The following is a 23,713-nucleotide window of genomic DNA, read 5'->3' as shown; positions in this document are numbered from 1 at the left end:
GTTAGCAGACTTTAGGACATTGTATGGTGTAGCTTAGTTTAATTTCATTTCAAAAGACATTAAGGGTAGTGTAGAGAGCAGATTCTAATGAGATGTTTCATGAGTAGGACATAAATAAATGAGCAAAACTCTAAGTGAACCTTCTAAGTTTTAAATGGTATGTGGACATATTTTAAATAAAAGCAGGAGAAATTTTAGTTTATTTTGGTGTGTTCTGCTGATCTGTACTGTCATCTAAATGTAAAAGATTTCTTAGAGTTATAACAAGCATTAAATTCAATATGTGTGGGGTTTTTCATCACACACCGATGCTGCAAGCTTATAAAATAAAGCAAATTTATGCATTAGCCTTTGAAAATGAAAACCTACATTCAAATGTTCTGTCCAATTTTTACTTGAATGTATTTTAGAGAAAATCACATTAGTAGAAGTCGCTGCCTGCCTAAGAAAGAGGATATTGAAGTAATTACAATATAGCTAAAGTATACAAAGATATGGAACACTACAGGAAGAAGACGACAGAAATGGAAAATTGGGATTGGATGGACTTGCTTCTCAGAATCTTTCCAGGAGATGGTGAATTCAAACTATGGTTATTTCCTGATTACTTAGAGATGAGCAACTAATTTACAGCTCACATGGCCAGGCCTAGGGTGAGAAGGTTGCTAGTAGGTAAGTTTGGGTGAAGCCTCGCTCACCGGCCTTTTTATACAGCTATATCAGATTAACATCAAAATCAAAGGCAGCTTTGAAGAGGCAAAGAGGACCAAAAAAAAAAGCAGTCTATACTCTTGAAGAAAAGAAGGAAAGAGTTGAAAAACAAAGATGTGTACTAAGGTAAAGATGGATGTGATTGACAGAGAGGGAACAGGCTACATCTTGACTTAATATATGTAAGCCACAGATACATTTTATAACCACCACAAAGGTATGAGTGCATTCTTTACAAGGTTTCACCTACAAAAACTAAGCTGTTGTGCACATATTTTTAGGCTAGAAAAATTTTTTATCTCTTATACGAGAGACAGGGCCTGACAGAGCAGTGGTTAAGTGTTTGGCTGCTAACCAAAAGATCAGCAGTTTGAATCCACCAGCGCCTCCTTGGAAACCCTGTGGGGCATTTCTACTCTGTCCTATAGGGTGGCTATGAGTCAGAATCAACTTGATGGCAAGTTCACGCATTTATTTATTTATTCACTCAGCAAATAAATATTTAGTGTGGCTCAGTGGTTAAGGGCTTGGCTGCTTACCAAAAAGGCCAGTCGTTCGAATCCAACAGTTGCTCCGTGGGAGAAAGATGTGCAAGTCTGCTTCCAAAAAGATTTGGAAAGCCTATGGGGCAATTTAACTCTGGCCTATAGGGTTTCTGTGAGTCAGAATCAGCTTGATGTCAATGGGTTTGGAGGACAAAAGGGAGGAGGCAAGGCAGATCCCTGTGCAGAGCCCTGAAGCAGAGCATATCTGGAATGTTCCAGAACAAGTAGACCAGTGATGTGGCTGGCACAGAGTGAACAGGGTAAAGAGAAGTAGGAGATGAGGTTATCTAGAATGCCAAGGGCCTTATTTAGGCTTTGGCTTCTTTCCTGAGTGATATGGGAAGTCAGCGGAAGGTTCTGAGCACAGGACTGACACGCTGGAACACAAATGGTGACCCTGACTGCTGTGTTGAGCACACACCTGGTTGGGGGTGGACAATAGATAAGCAGGGAGACCAGTTAGGATGTTTTCCCTATTTTGCCATTTTCACGCAAGGTGTGTAATCACCCTGTACCTGAGTTTCCTCATCTACAAATGGGGAATAATAGTACCTGCTTCACAGGGTTGTTGTAAGAATCAAATGAATTCATCTACGTAAAACGCACAGGAGAGTGCCTGGCACATACCACATAAGTATTGTTATCATTGCTGTAATTACACAGACAGGTGGTGTCAACTGGAACTAGACTGGTAATAAGTGGTCAGGTTCTAGATTTAAGTTTGAAGGTAAAGCCAGTAGGCTCTGCTGGTGACTCGGATGTCAAGTGACACCAAATTGTGGGCCTGAGCAATTGAGAGTGTGAAATTCCATTTCACAAGATGGGTAGGAAAGTTTAGAAGAGATGATCTGAGAGGTGAGAGGAGATATCGGGGATTCCAGTTTCATGTGGTTTTTCAGATGTCTTTTTTTTTTTCTACTCCAAATGGCTAGCTTGAGCAGGCAGCTGGAAATAAACATCTGCCATTGAGCATGGAAATCTTATCCCAGTGTGTTCTAGAGGTACATAAGATTATGATTCCCATCATGCTTTCCATGTTAGTTTTATGTAACTCTCTCTTGGCATGTCCCGATAGCCCACAATTTTTACATCAAAATATTCTTTTTGGTCTAAAAAAAATTACATTTAGCACAAAAATGGTTTCTGAACACAGGTTGGGAATTATTGCCTTCAAACCAAACACACAATGAAGAGGGCGGACAGTGCTCACAGTTGCTACTGCCTTCCTTCCAGACTTTTGTGTGTAATTAGTTTATTATTAACAGCAGCACTTACAGTTGTCTACAGAATGCAGTGATGACGCCGTGTTCTCAGTCTCACCAGCTTGGTGCTTGAACTTACCTTCCATTACCAGAAACATTTCCATTTCTAGAGTCATTCGGATGGGAATTAATGGTCACTTACACACATTTTCCTCTGGATGTCACAGTTTTGGAATTGAGGTTCTTTAGTGGTGAACGAGGAAAGCTCCTTGTCTCTACTGGGCTCTCTACCCTCTCTCTACTGCAGACCTCACAGAATAAGTAATAATAATATAAGAACAGTTAATTTTTTCTTTTTTTATTATTGCACTTTTTTACTTCATTTTTTACTTTAGATGAAGGTTTACAGAGCAAACTAGCTTCTCATTAAACAGTCAGTACATACTGTTTTGTGGCATTGGTTACCAATCCCATGATATATCAACACTCTCCCTTCTCGACTTTGGGTTCCCTACTACCAGATTTCCTGTCCCCTCCTGCCTTCTAGTCTTTGCCACTGGGCTGGTGTGCCCATTAGTCCCATTTTGTTTTATGGACCCATCTAATCTTTGGCTGAAGGGTAAACCTCAGGAGTGACTTCATTACTAAGCTAAAACGGTGTCCAAGGGCCATACTCTCGGGGTTTCTCCAGTCTCTGTCAGGCCAGCAAGCCTGGCCTTTTTTTGTGAGTTAGAATTTTGTTCTACTTTTATCTCCAGCTCTGTCCAGGACCCTGTATTGTAATCCCTGTCAGAGCAGCTGGTGGTGGTAACCAGGGACCATCTAGTTGTGCTGGACTCAGTGTGGTGGAGGCTATGGTAGTTGTGGTCCATTAGTCCTTTGGACTAGTCTTTCCTTTGTGTCTTTAGTTTTCATCATTCTCCCTTGTTTCCAATGGGCTGAGACCAGTGGAGTATCTTAGATGGTTGCTCACAAGTTTTTAAGACTCCAGATGCTACTCACCAAAGTAGAATGTAGAACATTTTCTTTATAAATTATGTTATGCCAATTGAGCTAGATGTTCCCTGAGACCATGGTCCCCATAGGCCTCAGCCTAGTAATTCGGTCCCTCAGGGAGTTTGAATGTGTCTATGGAGCTTCCATGACCTTGCCTTGTACAGGTTGTGCTGGCTTCCCAGTATTGTGTACAAGAACAGTTAAAATTTATTGAGAGTCTTGTATGTTTCAAAGACTGTGCTATGCATGTTAAGGGTACCATTGTTTTCATTTTCAGGTAATAAAACTAAGGTACAAAGAAGTTAGGAATCTTACTTAGAGTCACACTTCTAGAAAATGGTGGAGCTGAGTTTGAAACCAAGCCATTTGACTCTCAAGTCCACACTTCTTTTCCCACTGTGTACTGCTCTACACCCCACCTGCACTTCCTGCTCCAGACCCCAAGGTTTTATCCTAGGTGTGCTTTCTGACTCAAATCAGGTTTATATCCTCTCTCTTTCTCTGTTTTTCTCACTATGTATTTCTCCCTTTTTTTTGTCGCCCCCTCTCTCTCTCTCTGTTTATGTCTCTCTCTTTGTATGTGTTTCTTTCTGTTTCTCTCTCTCCCATTTTCATATCCTCATTGTCATTTCCAGAAAGGATGAAAAGTATAAAGAAAAGTTGAAAAACTTGAACCAGTAAAGTTTTCTCTATGCCTGGGACCCTTGTAGAAGGTTCAGCTTTGAGCTGTTATCTGCTAAAGGAAGCATGGATTGTATAGGATAACCCTAATAGTTGGACTGAGGTCTGCGTATTATCTGTGGATTCTGGTGTCCTATTGCTCTATTCAGGAAAGCATATTTTTTTTAGCTGCCAGAAGTCAGAGGATTGCATAAAGCTCTATAATTCCTTCTTTAAAAAAACAACTGAATTGTTTCCTAGACTTCACTACCTATCACGTCTCACAGAAACCAAACACCTACAGACTGGTGAACGGAGATTGGAAAAGTGTTCACACAAACCTAATCCACTTGAAGAAAGACTGACAACTTCTTTTCCTTTGGGTTAGGTTAACGGTGGACATTTTTATCTGGAAATACATCCTATTACTGACATCTGGAGGCAGAGCTTCAGGAGATTTTAAAGTATCTTCAGAAGAGGGAAAGACTGTTTTTAGTGGGTCAGTTGAAATTATTTACTAAATGATTTAGCTTAGCTCCTTTCACAAAGTGAAACAAAAGGTTTGTAAATCTCCTGGCTGCCCTCACTGCTAATACTCTCTCCACAGCGACCACCGTGGATTTCATATCCACAGTGAATAGTGATTCTTCTGCCTTGAATGTCAGAGAGACCAATGGGATTTGAATTAAATTAATATTAAAAACAAACAAATTCTGACATGCAGAGCTAACTATTTTTAGAAATACATGAAAAGTGACTGATATTATTAGATTATATACATGTTTATGTGTGTGTGTGTGAATAGATTCTTTTTAATTATAGAATCATTTTGTTTACCTACTAATTTTGTGAAGTACTCTGTGGCTATTGCATAAAATTAAGCCCTCACACTGGAAAAATTCTCAAAAATTGGATGAGAGTTTGGATTCTGGGAAAGCAAAGCAAACCAAAACCAGATGTCTTCTTAAAGGTGATATTTTCATCTCTAATGTTCATGAACTATAACTTGGTATTTAGCCTTTGTTGAATGATCTTCTTGTGGATGAATTCATCTTTTCTTCTTTGAACAATGTCAAAGCTATTTGACCTTGAGCAAGTTACTAAGTCTTTCCGAGATTGTGCAGGGCTCTGCACAGATGATGGGAGAAGAGTGAAGATTGACTCTGGAGTTACTTTTCTCAGTTTGGATACCTGGGGGAATTTGAAGGAGCCAAGCAGGGGGCAGTCAGGACTGAATGTGTTTTGTCAAGAAGCATTTTTCTTCTTATCTGATGCAGCAGGTATCGAGTTAGTCTCCATAGTGGCCCCAATCTAACCGTATCTTCTAAAGGTAAGAAGAAAGAAAGTGATGTAGGCTTTGCTGATTCCTGGTACACACTGCAGAGGGCTGGGTGCCTTTCAGATTCCCGGTATGTAGACTCATGGGAAATAATTGTTTTTACCCCAAGTAGTGTTTTTAATCCAATAAACATTGGGGTGTTTTATTACACAGCAATAGCTAACTGATATATAGGTGCTTGATACACGTTAGGATTCATCATCATCATTAATTAGATTATATGAATGTGTGTGTGTGTGTGGACAGAGAGAGAGAGAGAGAGAGAGAGAGACAGATAGATAGATAGAAGTTATTTTCTCATGGCCTTCCTCACCTCTCTAAATTCTAGAAGCCTTTTTCTCTTACTTCCCCAGATGGAATATATATTTGGTCATATTCAGGTCAGATGAAGACTTTTCTTCAGTGTGTACACCACTGTTTAGCCAGTAATATACCCAGTTCCTGGTAAGTGTGTAGCCTTTGCCCTGTGCTGACACCAGTTTTTCACTATTCTTTGATTCTATTTCAGTGGGATCTGAGAGAAATGGTAGGCACTTGGCTCCAAATAGCTCTCTACTCCAGAGTCCCATTGCTTGATTAGTTCATTCCTTTGCATGCTTCCTGTTTCTCATCTTACTCATTAATTACTGATTATATTGGATATCACACGCTAGACTTTCTAGAAACCACCCCTTCTTAAAGTATTAAGGCTTTCCCTGATTCTGTTTTTGATAGACCTCATGTAGTTAAGTTTCTTTTCCTACTTATTTATCTTTAAGAGGGAAAGAATTACTCTAAAATTATGTTTAACAACCAAGAAAGTGTTTTAAATGCTGGAAACCCTGGTGGTGTAGTGGTTAATTGCTTTGGCTGCTAACCAAAGGGCCGGCAGTTCGAATCCGCCAGGTGCCCCTTGGAAACTCTATGGGGCAGTTCTACTCTGTCCTATAGGGTCGCTATGAGTCGGAATCGACTCCACGGCACTGGGTTTGGTTTGGTTTTTTTTTTTAAGGTTTAATCACTGACCATTGCAACAAAGTTGCCCTTTTTTCCCCCAGGACACACACTGGGGACTAAGACTGATGTAACCATATCCAAGCAGCAAATTGCCCCAGTAGTGCATAGTGACTTTTTATGAAGTAAAAGAGAGCACGTGGGTTCAGAAACACCATCATTATGCACTGCATGCACGTTTTTTAACAAGACACCTAAGCAAGACCTGGAGAGCTCTTGCACACTTTTGTTTTCTCCTGGAATGATGCCTCCATTAGGAGAATAAACTCGGGTTATCCTGGTGGATGATGAGAGACCACACAGAAGAGAGATGAGTAGATCCTAGCCTAGGCCGCCATCAGCCAATAACCAGCCCGCCTTGAACTGATGATACATGCCTGAGCAACCCAGCCAGCCTGGATCCGCCAACTGCAACCACAATGTGTGGAACTTCCCAGCCATTTTAATCCAAGCTATAATTCCCTATAATTTTAAAGGGATAAAATGACATCTAGATCAGCTTAAACCTGTAATATGTATAAATAAAATAAAGAATGGATCAATGAGAAGGAGCACTGGATGATGAGATTAAAAAAAATAAAACAAAAAGGTGTTCATTCAAGTCCACATCCCTGTAGGTTTTCACTTAATATCTTAATTTTGAAGTTAATATTTTTCTGTTCCCACTAAAACCAGTAAAATATGTTAACAATAATTTCTCATCATGTATATTTTATATCTCAGGCATTTCATTTCTTGAGATAATGTCCCTTATGATGCTGTACACAAACTCCATTATATTTACATATTTTTAGAAGCTTGGTAATGATGGTGATGAATGCTAACATGTATCAAGCACCTATATATCAGTTAGCTATTGCTGTATAATAAAAAATCGCAATGCTTATTGTATTAAAAACAATAGTTGGGTTCAAAACAGTTATTTCCCATGAGACTACATACTGGCTGGGACATTCTACACGTTGCGGCTGCACTTGGGTGATCCAGGCTGGCTGAGTTGCTTATGCATGTATCATCAATTCAAGATAGGCTGGTTATTGGCTGTCTGAGGACTTGGCTAGGATCTACTCATCTCTCTCCTATGTGGTCTCTCATCATCTATCAGGATAGCTTGGGCTTATTCTCCTGGTGGGAAGGCATTATTCCAAGAGAAAATGAAAGTGTATAAGACCTCTTGAGGCCTAGGTCTGGAACTAGTATATCATTTCTTCTGCCACATTCTGTTGGCCAAAGCAAATCAAAAGATCATGTCAGATTCAAAGGGTTGGGAAATAGTCTCCATTTCTTAACAGGAGGAGCTACAAAGGCACATTGCAAACGGGCTAGTTACAGAGAATTGTAGTGAGCTGAGGACATTTTAGCAATCATTCTAGCACAGCTTACTGTGTTTCAGGCATTGCATTAAGTACTTGACACATATTTCATTTACTGTATTGTTACACAAATAATGCACACGTATGTTTCTTTGCCAGCTGCACCCTCTAGGTATTTTTGTAAATGCTGCTATGAGTGGGAATCGACTCGATGGCACTGGGTGGGGCTATGCTTTTTTTTTTTTTTTAACATGTTGCTGTAAAAAAAGAAAATGTCATAGCACACTTATGAAAATACCTTGCAGGGGGAGGGCACGGTTGCCAAACAAACACATGAGGTACATGTTATTTGCATAAAAACACAGTACTCATCATAATCACCTATGAGATCTATGTATTATTATTATTCCTATTTTTTGATGAATAACATGTAGGTATGGATGGGGAAGAAAACTTAATAATACCCTGGCATGAAAAAAAAAATATATATATATATCTTTGTAGAGGAAGGCAAAGGGATTATTCTTTTTTCTGTGCTCTGGATTCTTAGACCAGGCAGAAGACAGCAGGGGAGAGTGAAGGCAACTTTCATGATGACGAGTTTTCTCTGTCTCAAATGTCTGGGTATATATTAGAGACTTACTATGCCATGTATCTCTGTTCCAAGTATATTTAGTTAATAGAAGCTAATTAACAATGCTGGCCAGTAGCTGTGCTGAGGTTTTAGCTTTGGTTGAGTTGTGAGTTTGCATTTATTTCTGAATTTTTATCAATATTTCTGCAGAATTTTGGAACAGGCTGACATGTGGATTGCTTCTCAGACTCCATCTCTCATTGCAATATGTGATTCAACCTTTTTTTTGGAATAGATGTTAGCTTTGATTAGTCCTCAGTTTTAGAACACTACGCCTGAATCAAGCTCACTGTCTGGTGAGATTAAGTGCTTGGTGGTCAGACAGCTATTGCTGGGCTAGTTAATGGGTTCTTTTCTATGTTGAGACAAAACTCTGCCTTACTAATAATTTCACTCATTGGTCAGTTCCATGATCATTCTACCTGGTAGAACATACCTGCCATTTTCTGTTCCTTTACGTTGTTTTATTTTTCTTCATAGTGCTTCTTGTTACCTCACATTTTATTATATTTCTTTGGTTTATTTGCATATTATTGTTTTTCCCCTAAGAGTGTCAACTGTATGAGATCAATTTTGTTCACTGCTGGATCTCCAGTGCCGAGAATAGTGCCTGGTCCATAGTAGGCATTCAATAAATATTGCTGAATACAGGAATGCCCCTTTCCAACACTACTCCTTATTAGATAAGACATTATATTCAATGTGTGTGAGGCCCACAAATGTACGAATCGATCACATCTTCTGTATGCTTACCAAAGTTGCTGAAAATATGCCTATCAAGACAAAGCTATGTAAAAAAGAATGCAGAAGGTGAAGAAGTTTCTATTACTGAGATGTTGGGCTACAATTCAGGCTACAATTCCCCATAATTTTAAAGAGATAAAGTGACATCTACATCAGCTTAAACCTGATGGAAGATTGTAATATGTATAAATAAATAATGGGTCAATGAGGAGGAGCATTGGATGACTATGAGATTTAAAAAAAAAAGAGAGAGAGAGAGAGAGTCACAGAGGAAAATGTCAGAGAAGCCCATCCCAGGGCAAGGCTTGGGGCATCCTTCTGTCTGACTGTAATGATGTCTCCATGGTGGAGATAACCACGTCAGGCAACACGATCCAGCAAACATGCAGATGACTATGGCCAACTCCCCTTATTCTGATCCTACCACACTGAACCACCTTCTGATCATTTTGCTTTTGGCACAGCTTGCCTATAGGGAAAAAATGTTGAGGTGATGCTCCTATCCTGTCTAAGTGATCATTATATTTCTCATTCAAACTTAAATGTTGTCTTTCTGGCAATACCTATCAGTCTCTATGAGCTCTATTAGTATGATTCAGTATCCTCAAGTCATACCAGCTCCAGGGCAATGACATGAGTATGTATGTGAGCTTGGAAGGCTGAAAGACAGACCCTGGATGGAGTTGAATTCATCAGACAAGTAGCCTTCCCTAGTTGGAGGTAGTAACCTTTCTGCTTAGTGTCCAATGCTTTGAATATCTATATTATTCAAATCAGGAGTCTTTTTATACATGTTTCCAAAGTAAATCTTTGGGATATTTCCGTCAAGGAGTCTGAATTTTTTTTCCCTTCTTTTTCCAAAACACACAAATGCAAAAAAAAAAAGAAGTGGTTGAAAGACTTTGAACAGAGACTGTGCCTCGGTCCCAGGATAACCCCCAAAATTTACTTCCAAAAATTATGTGATGTATTCATAAGAGGGGTCATGAATATTTCCCTGTGATTTTCTCTGCATTTCTATTTCCTGTGGCCCTTTTCTTGGAATTTTGAAGTATTATATCCCAATTACTGAACATAATGGGATACTTATCATCTTCACCTGGCATCCTTCATGCTTTTATGAAACTTTGACTGCCGGATCCTTTTCGTGCAGATTCTCACTGTAAACACCATTTTGTTTCTTTCTTTTACTTCCCACCCCCCTTCCCCCCCTTCCCGGCATCCTTCTTTTAAGTGACACAAAATAGTTGTGATCTGCTCTGGGGAAATGAACACGTTACTTGCTTGATGCAATGCACAAGCTTAAACTTTAATGGATTCTTCAAGAAAGATAAGTTCACAGCCAGAATTCTTTTATCCCTCAATGGTGACAGGGAAAGAGGAGCTGGGGATTTTCAAGAGTGAAGAATAAGAAATATGGGAACTTTTTCAAAGAGCAAGATGATGTACAAGTTCTAAAAATATTCCATTTGCATTTAAAATATGCCCTTATAGACTGCAAAGAGTACAATTTTTTTGTTAGATTTTAAATAATTATGCTGACATATTGGTGCTATTAAAAGTCACTGGTCATCTATTATTTAGAAGAAAATAGAATGGATTTAGGTGTAAAAACATGCTTGCATGCATTCAGAGTAGTAAGAAATATTAGTCATTTTTTCCTTAGGCTTTAAGTTGAATAATGGCAGCACATTAGACTATTTTTATAGCTTGTTTATTTCAAAGTTAGTCTTTCTATTGCTGAAGTCAAGAGTTTTCTTCCCCCTGTTTTGGTTAACGTTTATTACACAACTAACTCGAGCAGAGTCAACTCACATTTTTCTTTCATTTGTACACATGTCAACACAAGTTGAGCCTAAAAACAAATAAATTAATGATCTGATATTACAGGCTTAGTATGGCTAGGAGGTAGGAGCTTTGGGTGAAGAAAAAACAACAATAACTAAAAAAGTTGAAAATATGATCATCATCCTTGAAAAGCTTATAATCCAATTGTTTCTCACAAAGTCCGTGCTTTGGGGTCAATAGGAAGGGTGGCCGGTTGATGATAGCTGACTCTGCCATGTGTTGGCAGTTGGCTTGATCTTGGACAAGTGATGGACCCACCTAAGACTGTTTTCTCCTCTGTGAAATGGGTTTTCCAGACCTGTTGATAAGATTAATTAAAATAATATTTTTCAAACCTAGCCTGGGTTCTAACATATGTAAGCACTCAAAAATATGAGCTACGGACTAAAATTTATCCAGTAATCATTTCATTCACTTACTGACCCAACAAACCACATTCCATGGAGCTATTTTAGGTACTCAGAGTCCAAAGATAAATCATTCCCTTCCTTCACTGGGGTTCCCATAAAGTGAGGGAAACCAAAATCATTGTTCATAGGATCAAATTCTTCTTCCTAAACTAAGTATATACTTATTGAGAACTTATTCTGTCTATTCCCTATGTCTAGGTCATGAAGCAATTAGAAAAAAATTGAATGATGAAAATAGAAGCTAACAATTACTGATTACTTATTATATGGGAGGTACTTGCAATGTCCCATCTCACATATTATCTCAAACAATAATAAAAATAATTCTTCGTGAAGCACATTTAAAATTCCTGTTTTATAGGCTGGAAAATGGAGGCTCATGAATTACAAAGATAGATTGCTAGATCTGGGGCATAAACATAGTTGTCTCTGACACCAATACTACAAAACTTGTGTGAAACAGTCATTAAATTATAGACAAGTTCAGTAAAGGAAGGGAGATATGGGCAATGGATATCATTCAAATATCGTTTATTGAAGTAGAGGCTGAGATTGGAAAAGTTAGTGGTTCAAACCAACTTAGTGGGTCTATGGGAGAAAGACTTGGCAATCTGCTCCATTAAAGATTAGAGCCAAGAAAACTCTACGGTTCTACTTTGTGACATGGGGTTTGCTATGAGTCAGAATCAACTCAACGGCACCTAACAATAACAACAACAATATGTATGACAGTATGTTGGCAACTCTCCAGGTTAGTAGGAGTTAATTAGTAGTAACCTTCTTTTGGCAATTACCTCTTCTCCAGCTCTAGCCACTTGTTTCTGATGGAAGCTGCTACATCTTTACATGACTGGACTACACAGTTCACTATCGATTGCTTCAAAGATGGTACTTGACCCAAATCAATGAGTCACTGTCATGAGACTTTTGGATTTAAGATGCATAAAACTGATGTGGTTGAATCTGTACTATATTTGGAAAATTTTAGACGATTGTTACTTCAAACGCTTTTTCTGCTTCCTACTCTGTCTCTGGGATTTCATCTATGTTATACTACTTGATATTGTCCATAGGTAGCTGAAGCTCTGTGGATTTCTTTTAGCCTCTTTTTTCCCCCTCCAAGCTTCAATTTTGTGTTGTGTCCTGAAGTTCGTTGATTTTTTCCTCTTTACTTTCTAGGCTGTTATTTTTTTCCATCCAGTAAAATTCCTATTTGAGATATTATAGTTTTCATCTCTAGAAATTCTACTTTGTCTTTTTTTTTTTTTAATTTCCCATTTCTCTTTTTATTCTCTTAATTTTTTTCTTTAAATATTTAAACATAATGTCATGGATTGAATTATGTCCCCCCACAAATGTGAGTATCAATTTGTCTGGGCCATGATTCCCAGTATTGTGTGGTTGTTCTCCATTTTGTGATTGCAATTTTATGTTAAAGAGGATTAGGGTGGGCTGTAACACTCTTACCAGGGCACATCCCTGATCCAATGTAAAGGGAGTTCCCCTGGGGTATGACCTGCACCACCTTTTATCTTATAAGAGATAAAAGGAAAGGGAAGTAAGCAGAGTTGGGACCTCATGGCACGAAGAAAGCTGTGCCAGGAGCCAGGGGTTTCTGCATGGAGAAGCTCTCAGACCAAGGGAAGACTGATGCATCACAAGGACCTTCCTCCAGAACTGACAGAGACAGAAAGTCTTCCCTTGAGCTGGAGCCCTGAATTCAGACTTCTAGCCTATTGGGCTGTGAGAGAATAAACTTCTCATTGTTAAAGCCATCCACTTGTGCTATTCCTGGTATAGCAGTGCAGATGACCAAGACACATAGTTGTAATAGCTTAAAAAAGAAAGATTTGTCTGCTAATTTTATTATCTAAGTTATTTCTGGGTCTGTTTCTATTGACTAATTTTCTACTGGTTTTTAGTCAAATATTCCTGCTTCTTTGTATGTCCAAGAGTTTTTTTTTTGATTGGATGATAGACAAGGTAAATTGTACATTGTTGGGAGTTTGGATTTTGTTTTTGTCTATTAAAGAGTTTTGAGTTTTGTTAGGTAGATGGTTAAGGTACTAGTTGATTTATCCTTTTAAGTATTTTCTTTAAGATTTGCTACAGCAGATCTACAATGGCCTTCACTCCAAGGACAATCTGCCTCTGCTACTAAGGCATGACCTCTCTGGTATCTCCACTAAGTGTCCTGGTGGTTCACTGAAAACTCTTCACTCTGATGGATCAGCACTCAAATGTCTCTCCATCCCTTGTTAGCGATAGGAATGGTTCAGTTTACGAGTCAGTTCTGACTCATAGCAACCCCATATACAACGCTGCCTGGTCTTGCACCATCCTCACAATCATTGCTGTTTGAGCTCACTGTTGAATCCATTGTGTCAATTCATCTCATTGAAGGTCTTCCTCTTTTTTCACTGACCCTTTACCAAGTATGATGTCCTCCCCAAACTCTAATTGCAATCTCCTCAAGTATGTCTAGTTCTGTTTGGGTCTCCCTTACCCAATATTGTGGTCAGAAAATTTCCTCCAGGTAGAAAATCAGGGCAATTATAGAGCTCATCTCCTTTCTTTCATGGGTTGCAGCCCTGCACTGCCTGTTGTCCAGTGTATTTAAGTAATGGCTTCATACATTTTGTCTAATTTTCTAGTAAGAGGTTAAGTCCAGTCCTTGTTACCCCATTTCAGCTAGAAATGTAATAAATGTGACATCTGATCGGAAGTTTGAATAATGATACATCTCATATTTAACTAAAGCATAATCGGTGTGGGCTTTTTTTTAAGTTTGAATTTCTACAACCCTCTGAGTATCTAGTACTAATTGTTGTTGTTGGGTGCTATCAAGTCTGTTCCAACTCGTTGTGACCCCATGTACAGCAGAATAAACCAACTGCCTGATCCTGTGCCATCCTCACAATTATTGCTATGCTTAATCCTATCATTGCAGTCACTGTGTCAATCCATCTCATTGAGGGTCTTCCTCTCTTTCACTGACCCTCTACTTTACCAAGCTTGGTGTCCTTCTCCAGGGACTGGTCCCTCTTGATAAGATGTCCAAAGTATGTGAGATCAACTCTCACCACCTTGGCTTCTAAGGAGCATTCTGGCTGTACTTCTTCCAAGACAGTAGTTTTCTCCTTATAACTTAAAAAAAAAAAAAAAAAAAAAAAAAAAAACTAGCAATATGATTAAAGTTATCTTCTAAAACAATTTAGGTTTTCAATACTATCTAGTACCATCCAGTTGACATTGATATGGCATTCTCACAATGATTTCAGAATTCTGAAACTTCTCAACATCATGAAACAAAATAGTTATCCTAATGGGAAAAAAAAAAAAATCACATAAAATTCTGAAAGTAGAATGCTACTGAAGTGTTTAGAAAGTTAATGTGTGGGCTCCAAATATATAAAAATGACGTCTGGGGAATCATAAAAATCTACTTAGAGGACATTAAGTTATTTACAAAGCACTTTATTAGCAGCACTTGCTATTTGGTGTTTAATAACCCAGTCCCTCAAATATTATGTATCAGTAGAATTAATGTCAATGAAAATAGCACCTAGTATGAATCTTTTTTCTCTTTTATAGTATCTGTTTCCCCAACTCCTTGAGATGGCCTCAAACTCCTTGGCTGTAGCAAAGCCAGAGAGAGCAATTTTAGCAGAAGGCTGAGAAAATTAGTCAATATTCCCAGCAAATTCATGCTGGCTATCCGGAGAAGGAAGTGCACTGTCTACCAGTCAAGCATCCAGGGTGGAATGGGGGGACCTCTTGAGTTTGTAAAACATAAATTAACTTATTTTGACACAGTTGAGCCATGGAGAGTTCTCAGGAATTTCCTGAGCAGACAGCCTCAGTGAAATTTCTTTCTTTTCCAACCAAATCCATCTTGTTGCAATTGCATCATTGGTCGATGGAGTAAACTCCTCAAACACATTGTGATGCTTTCCCCAAAGTAGAACTAACTAGGTCACATGTTTTGTTCTTGCTTACTGTTTGTTTTGTTTTTAGTGCTACTATAACAGAAATACCACAAGTGTGTGGCTTTAACAAACAGATATTTGTTTTCTCACAGTTTAGGAGTTTAGTAGCCTGAATTCCAAGCTCTGGTTCTAGGAGGCTTTCTCTCTCTCTTGGCTCTGTGGGGGAAGGTCTATGTCTCTTTTCAGCTTCTGTTTCTCAGTTACTTGGTGATCTTCATATGGCATGTACCTTCTTCCCTTGGTGTGTGCTTCCTTCTCTGTCCCTGATCTGCTCTTTTTATATCTCGATGGTGGTTGATTTAAGACACACCCTACACTGATATGGTCTTATTAACATAACACAGAAATTTCTATCCCCAAATGGAATTACATCCACAGGTATAGGGGTTTCGGGGTTTACAACACATATTTTGGGGAGACACAATACAATCTATAATACTGTTTATTTCAAGGTGATGCAGCTTTTCACATTTTAATATCTTTAACATAAAGAGAGGACTCAGTCACCAGAGCAAATGGAAACAACAACTGGCAGAAACTTTGGTTTCTCTCGGCCAACCTCCACCTGTGCTCTTGACAGAGTTCACTTTGATGTTCATAAATGTGCAAACATCATTGGGGGTTCTCCCTCCTAAACTCACTGCTGTCAAATAAATATGAAAATTCTTCAGGTTTGTCTTGATGACCAGAGAAATCCAACAAAGCATATAAAAAAATCTTCTAAACTTTGATATCCTTCTGTTATCTTTTTAAAATTTTTTTCAAAATGTTTATGATACTATATACACATATACGCATTTACCAATTAAAAAAAAAATTGCTGTTGAGTCGATTACAACTCATAGAGGCCCAAAGGACAGAATACCAAACCAAAACCAAACCCGCTGCCATCGAGTCCATTCCAACTCATAGTGACCCTATAGGACAGAATAGAACTGCCCCATAGAGTTTCCAAGGAGCACCTGGGGGATTTGAACTGCTGACCTTTTGGTTAGCAGCCGCGGCACTTAACCACTATGCCACCAGCGTTTCTAAGGACAGAATAGAACTGCTCAATAGGGTTTCCAAGGAGCAGCTGGTGAATTCGAACTGCCGACCTTTTGGTTAACAGCTGAGCTGTTAACCACTGTGCCACCAGGTCTCCACATTTACCTATAAATTGCTATTATCCTCGTAGTAGCTCATTCGGTTTCACTATTCTTTCCGAATTATACCTTTACAAAGAGATAAGTTTTCATTCATAATTGTCCAAAGTTCTCCATTTATCTTTCACTATTTCCTCTTTCTCCTCCCCGTCTGTCAGTGGGTAGTGCTGTGGTGGCTGGCATATTGCCACAGTGCTGGAAGATATACCACCAGTATTTCAAATACCAGCAGGCCACCCATGGTAGACAGGTTTCAGGGGAGCTTCCAAACTAAGGCAAAGAAGGACCTGGCAATCAACTTCCAAAAAATCAACCAGTGAAGACCTTATGGATCACAACAGAATACTGTGTGATACAGTGCTGGAAGATGAGGCCCATAGGTTGGAAGGCATTCAAAACATACAGTGGCCACAACAATAGACTTGCGCATACGAACGATCATGATGATGGTGCAGGATCAGGCAACTTTTAGTTCTGTTGTACATGGGATTGCCATGAACCTAAGCCAACTTAACGGCAGCTAACACCACCAATCCTCTTTTCTCTCCTTCTCTTATCACTGAAGTATGCCATTTGGAGCTCAGTTTTTATTTTCTGTCATTCTTCCTTGTGAAGATGTTTCCTTCATTTCCGTATAATAATTTTCCAGTGAGATTTTCTTTCAGGCATATGCCCATAGAGTACTTTAGAGGCAGTTAAAACTACCTACTACAGTCTGTTATAAACAGGATAAAGATGTAAGGTTTTTCTGAACCCTTCTTTGCAACATCTTATCAACAAAAGAAAGCAGAAATTATTCAGCCTGGGCATGTCATTCTCTTTATAATTAAAACACAAGTACATTTTTCATCTCATACTTAACATCTTATTTCTCCTCCCTTAGTACCAGAACTGGTGTCTGCAATAGCCATCTGAGTATGCTTGTCACAGTGGAAGTAAGAGGAGACAACGTGGGCATGCAAACATGTCCTTTTTGTACAGAAAAGGTGGTGGTGGCTGTTTTTGTTTGCTTGTTTTGTCTTTTTGTCATTGAATATTGTACGGCCATGAGAAACTGACTTTCAAAGTCAAATAAAATCAGCCAGAGTTGAAGCTATATCTATGAGGAAATGCTCTCTTTGAAGTGATATCTCTAGCAGGACTTCAGCCCTTAACTCAAGGACTATCTGGGGAACATTAATGAGGCTTGAAGTGTGACTCAAAATAATCGTAATGGTGTTTCTTTGTCTTCCTTTCCTTGCTACTGTTTTTTTGTCTCACATTTTCCCCCAACTTCCATACTTAACATCCCACAGTACAATTTTCATTTCAAATACCACCCAAAAATCATTACAGTGGTTTTCAAGGTCATGCATGAATGGCATTCAACTATTTGGTGTCCCATCTAGTCCAGCTCATGCCCTTCTCCCATTCTTGATTTATGACAGCTGCCCAAGAATCCTCGTCCTTAACATCTCCAAGCTTTTCTTTCTCCTTTCCACTGCCTTCATGCTCACTTTCATTTTTGAGCCTCAACCCTTCTTTCTTGAGACTTTTAGAAAAAAAAAGATCAAATAACACCCCAACCCCAACCATCAACTGTGCTGTTGTCTACCATATTACCCCTCCATATTTCACTGGGTCACTTCTTTTCTCCATTAGATTGTAAGCCACATGCAGGAAGAGCTCTTTTGTGCCTTTTTGAGTGCTATGTTCTCAACTCTGAGCTAAACATGTAGTATTTGATGGGTTCTCATAAATATTTTATTGAAAAAATTAAATGCATGCCCCTCTTTCTCATCTCTGAATAAGGAGGGGTGGAGGAGTTTGCACTCACGAATGAACATTGGAATAAAATTAAAGCTTTCCTGATAAGAATTGGGATGAGGTTGTTCAGTCTTCGTTACTGCAGCTTTTGAATATGAAAAAGGAATAACAACCCTCTGGTCCGGACCAGGTCTAGGGTGAAGCAAGGCAGCTACCTAGGATACAGGCTGTGAGAACGTGCTTACTGTTAGGGTCGTGCGCTTACTCTTATAGAATCTGCACTTGGGTGACCCTGAGAGCAAGTATTTCCTTAAATGCTGCACCCTAGGTGCCTCACTTACAGCGCTGACCTTTACTAACAATTCTTTGAGAGTTTAAAACATAGTCCCACAACAGAGTCAGGTTAATTTTTCTCTTTAGAAGCAGGATTGCCAGAGAAAATACAGAACACCCAGTTACATTTGAATTGCAAATAAACAACAACTAATTTTTTAGTATAAATATGTCCTAAGTAGTATATGGGACATGGTTATACTAAGATAAATAAATAAATAGAATTTGTTGTTTATCTGAAATTGAAATTGACCGATGCATCCTCTATGTTTTAGTTGCTAACTCTGGCAACACTATCTGGAGTTTTTCTGGGGTAGTCATCTCATGGCAGTCATACTGTGGGAGGGCCTCTCTGTCCTATGAAACAACACCTAAATAATGAAATGCCATGTTGAGGGCCTCACCAATCATTGCTGCACTGTTCTAATCTTTCCAATCCTCTCATTTTTCTTTGCGATGAGAATGTATCAGATCAAATAAACATTCCCACTCAAAGCTTTCATAAAATATTGAACATTTAATTTTAGTTTCTCAAAGCAGTCAACCCTGCTTTAACTCTGAAAATTTTGTGTATTTACTAATAACCAGTCCCTTAGAGGTCTGTGCTGTGCCTCCTGGTGAAGGGCCCACCAGTCCTTTTTCTGTCTATATTCCTTCCGAGATGGTTAAAAATATGCCGACAAGCAGCTTGTTAACAAAGCCGCCTTTAACACAGACTGCCTTTCAGTTCCTGGCAAGATAGCAATGCTCTGTTTGGCTTAGAAGAGAAGATTTCAGTTGGAGAAAGATATTTTCTTTCTTTCTCTGACTATCACCTTACCGATCCTTTCTGAGGGCAAGAAACGAGTATACAGCATCAGAGGGATCCATTTCAGCAACATCAGAGAGAAAGTTGCGTCCAGGTAATTGAATAGCCATAAGATGAATTATCTATGATTGGAAAAGAGAAAGAATTTATCAAGAGACAATGTGTTAACAAAATCTAAACAGCAAAACTAATAATCTAGTACCTTGTGGTTCAGAATTGAAATGATGACTTGAGAGTGTAGAATGAGCAAAGTAACAGTCAGAGGAAGGCAGAAATAGATTCATCAGAGTCTGCATGGTCACTTATCTAAATACTATAGACAGTCTTGAAGTGTCAGGTAGGGTATAACACTATTTTAGTGTCTCCAAACCCCACCTATAAATCAAACCTAACGGATATAGTGAGGTACACTCTTCTGGGCTTTAGGCCTGGCCATCTGTATTTTAACTCTCCCATAGGGATTCCGATAGGACAAGCTTTGAAGTACAACCACACTCATTTATTCATAAATTCAACAAATTCTGGAAAGCTTATTAGGTACCAAGGACTATTCTATTTTTATTTTCATTTATTTTTCAATTTCTAGTTTTCTTGAACTTTCTTTCCAATATTGAGGGATAAAAACAAATAAGCAAGATAAAAACTAAATAAATAATATGTCAGAGATGATAGGTGGTAGAAAGGAAAATACAGCAGCCTCAGATGGAGAATGTGTGCCTGGTCGAGGAACGGTGAGTCTGTCTTAAATATGGTGGTGATGAAGGTCTCTATAATGAGACCAGATAAAAAGAGAAATGTAGGCACAGAGAACATTGAACACTAATGACTGACGACCCATTGAGTTGTGGGATGACATCAAGGACATCATACATGAAGAAAGCAAAAGGTCATTAAAAATACAGGAAAGAAAGAAAAGATCAAAATGGATGTCAGAAGAGGCTCTGAAACTTGCTCTTGAATGTAGAGTGGCTAAAGCAAATGGAAGAAATGATGAAGTGAAAGAACTGAACAGAAGATTTAAAAGCACAGTATTATAATGAAATGTTCCTAGACTTGCACTTGGAAAACCAAAAGAGATGAACATGCTCAGAATTTCTCAGGCTGAAAGAACTGAAGAAAAAACTCAAGCCTTGAATTGCAATACTGAAGGATCCAATGGACAAAACATTGAACAATGCAGGAAGGATCAAAAGAATACAGAAGAAATACAGACTCACCGTACCAAAAAAAATTGGTTGACATTCAACCATCTCAGGAGGTAGCATATGATCAAGAACCGATGATACTGAAGGAAGAATTCCACACTGCAGTGAAGGTATTGGCGAAAAACAAGTCTTCAGGAACTGACGGAGTACGAGTTGAAATGTTTCAACAAATGGATGCAATGCTGGAAGCACTCAATTGTCTATGCCAAGAAATTTGGAAGACAGCTACTGCCAAAAGACTGGAAGAGATCAATATTTGTGGCCATGCCAAAGAAAGGTGATCCAACTGAATGCAGAACTCATCCAACAATATCATTAACATTAACCCATTACCATCCCGTGGATTCTGACTCATAGTGACCCTATAGGACAGAGTAGAACTGCCCCATACAGTTTCCAAGGAGGGCCTGGTGGATTCGAACTGCCAACCCTTTGGTTAGCAGCCATAGCTCTTAACCACTGCACCACTAGGGTTTCCATCTTTCACATTACATGCAAGTAACATTTTGCTGAAGATCATTCAAAAACAGTTGCAGTAGTACATCAACAGGGAACTGCCAGAAATTCAAGACAGATTCTGAAGAGGATGTGGAATGAGGGATATCATTGCTGATGTCAGACAAATCTTGACTGAAAGCAAAGAATGCCAAAAAGATGTTTACCTCTGTTTTATTGGCTATGCAAAGCATTAGACTATGTTGTACATAGGGTTGCTATGAGTTGGAACCAACTTGAGGGCACCTAACAACAACAAACATTCCTGTACATATCTGTTTGCGAGGACATATTTTCATATCTTTTGGGCAAATACCAGTTGAATCCTTGGGCCACAGGTAAGTATGTTTTTTGTTTAGTAACAAACTGTCAACTTTTTCCAAAGTGATTGTATCATTTTACATTTTCACCAAAAATGTATGAGAAAGTTCTGAGTGTTCCATGTCCTTGCTAGTGCTTGATGTCATCAATCTTTTTAGTTTTAGACATTCTGGTGGGTGTGCAGAGGTATTTCATTGTATTTTAATTTGCATATCCCCAATAACTCTTGACGCTGAGCACTTTTCAAATGCTTATTGGATATTCATGTAACTTTTTTGTCAAGCATCTTTTCAAAATGTTTGCCCACAGAAGACTGTTGTGCAGCTACTTAAATACTGAGTTGCTATGATAAATTTACTTTAGAACAGTTACTTTGGTAAAGAGTTCCTTTTCCTGTTACTTTGTAAAGGCAATACCCGATGATCAGGGAGAAAGCGTTTCATGGTATGTGTTTTCAAATAATTACATGTATTTTTAAGAGTATCTTTTTTACTCTGTTCATTTAGTAAATTAAGCTGGTTCCTATTAAAGGCTCATCAACTTACTGTGGCTCAGGAGAGTAAGAATATATAGTAGTCAATATGTATAATTATATATTTTAATTGCACACAATATAGAAATCCAAAATTATCATAATATCCTATTATATTAGTTTGTCAATTTGCCATATTTTGCTGCTACTGTTGATATAATAAAAAATATTTGAGCTTTGTTTAAGGTAAAGCATCCAGCATATTTTGTTCTTTTAAAATACCTCAAGTATTAACAACAACAACAACAAAAAAAAACCTGAAGTCTAATTTGGTCTGTTTTATTCACCAACTGAAAATGTATGTCAAGAGTGACATTGGTGTTGTTATTAGGTGTTGCTGAGTTGATTTTCAACTTGTAGGGACCCCATGTGATAGGGTAGAACTGCCCCATAGGGTTTTCTAGGCTGTAATGTTTATGGAAGCAGATGGCCAGGTCTTTCTCCTGATGAGCTGCCGGGTGGGTTCGAACCACCAACCTTTTGTTTAGCAGCCGAACATTTATTCATCGCTCCACCAGGTGCAGAGTGATAGTCAGTGAATTTTCCATGTGAAAAATAATTTATAATGTATGCTGGATATGTTCCTGAGTATGTACCTTACGCCTTTCGTTGTAGAGAGGAGAGATTGAACTAGGAGGTCATGAAATCGGTTACATCTCTACCCTGTGGTCAGAGGGACCCTTCAATGGCCTTTTTAAGAACCTGAGATTACACATAAAATTCAGATAAATTCAGATAATAAGAAAGAAAACTCAGCTTGCTCATCCTCATGGAACAAATGCCGTTTCTGGATTTGTATTTTCAGTGGTCATTGGAGATTTTTATTTTCGTAAGTACTTTTTTAACCTCACAAATAAGATAATGTTCACATAATTCAAATGAATAAAGGACAAAACAAGGTATTCAACTCCAACTTTGGCCAGCAACCATTTACCCAGAAGTCTTTCCAGCCAATAAAATAATAATTTATAAATAATATTTCAACATAGAACAGAAAGCATTTTTGTAATCCTCCTGAAGAGTCTGGTTTTCTCATGTTAAACCTACTTTCAACTGGTCTTGGATGTGGTGTTTGAACAAAATTACCGATTTCAACTCCAAACAGCTCCCCACTCTCCATAATAATGCCATTTTACAACTGGCATTTGCTGTAGTAAATCCACCTTGGCACAGCTACTTTGTCAGCCAGGATTGAGGGAAGGTTGTACGTGGAGTACTTAGCAAAGAGAAGGTTACTCATAGTATAAGTTCTGAAGTATTTTATGAGACTTTTTATCAATATACTAACCAGAATGTACTGAAAGAGGCTTGTTGTTACTGTTCGCTGCCATGGAATTGGCCCCCAAGTCATGGTGACCCCATGCACAACGGAACAAAATGCTGTCTGATCCTTTGCCATCCCCGTGATAGAATGCAGATTGGACTGTTGTGATCCATAGGGTTTTCAATGTCTGATTTTTGAAAACAGCTCACCAAGCTTTTCTTCCTAGTCTGTCTTAGTCTAGAAACTCTGCTGAAACCTGTTCAGCATCCTAGCAACATGCAAGTCTCCACTGACATACAGGTGGTGACTGCACAAAGCTAGGGCAAATAGGTTGGTTTTCTTTGTTTTTATTGTTGCTGCTGTTGGTAGAGGGGCAAGTAGACCTTCCTGATTTCCTAAAGATGATACCAGACTGAAGTTAAAAGAAGCAACATAATCACGGCAGTTACAGAACACACAAGTTTTATAAGCTAAAGTTGA

Source organism: Elephas maximus, chromosome 25, assembly GCF_024166365.1.
Source record: "Elephas maximus indicus isolate mEleMax1 chromosome 25, mEleMax1 primary haplotype, whole genome shotgun sequence".
NCBI classification, from domain to species: Eukaryota; Metazoa; Chordata; class Mammalia; order Proboscidea; family Elephantidae; genus Elephas; species Elephas maximus.
The sequence above is the reverse complement of the archived record's forward strand: the minus strand, read 5'-3'. Positions refer to the sequence as shown.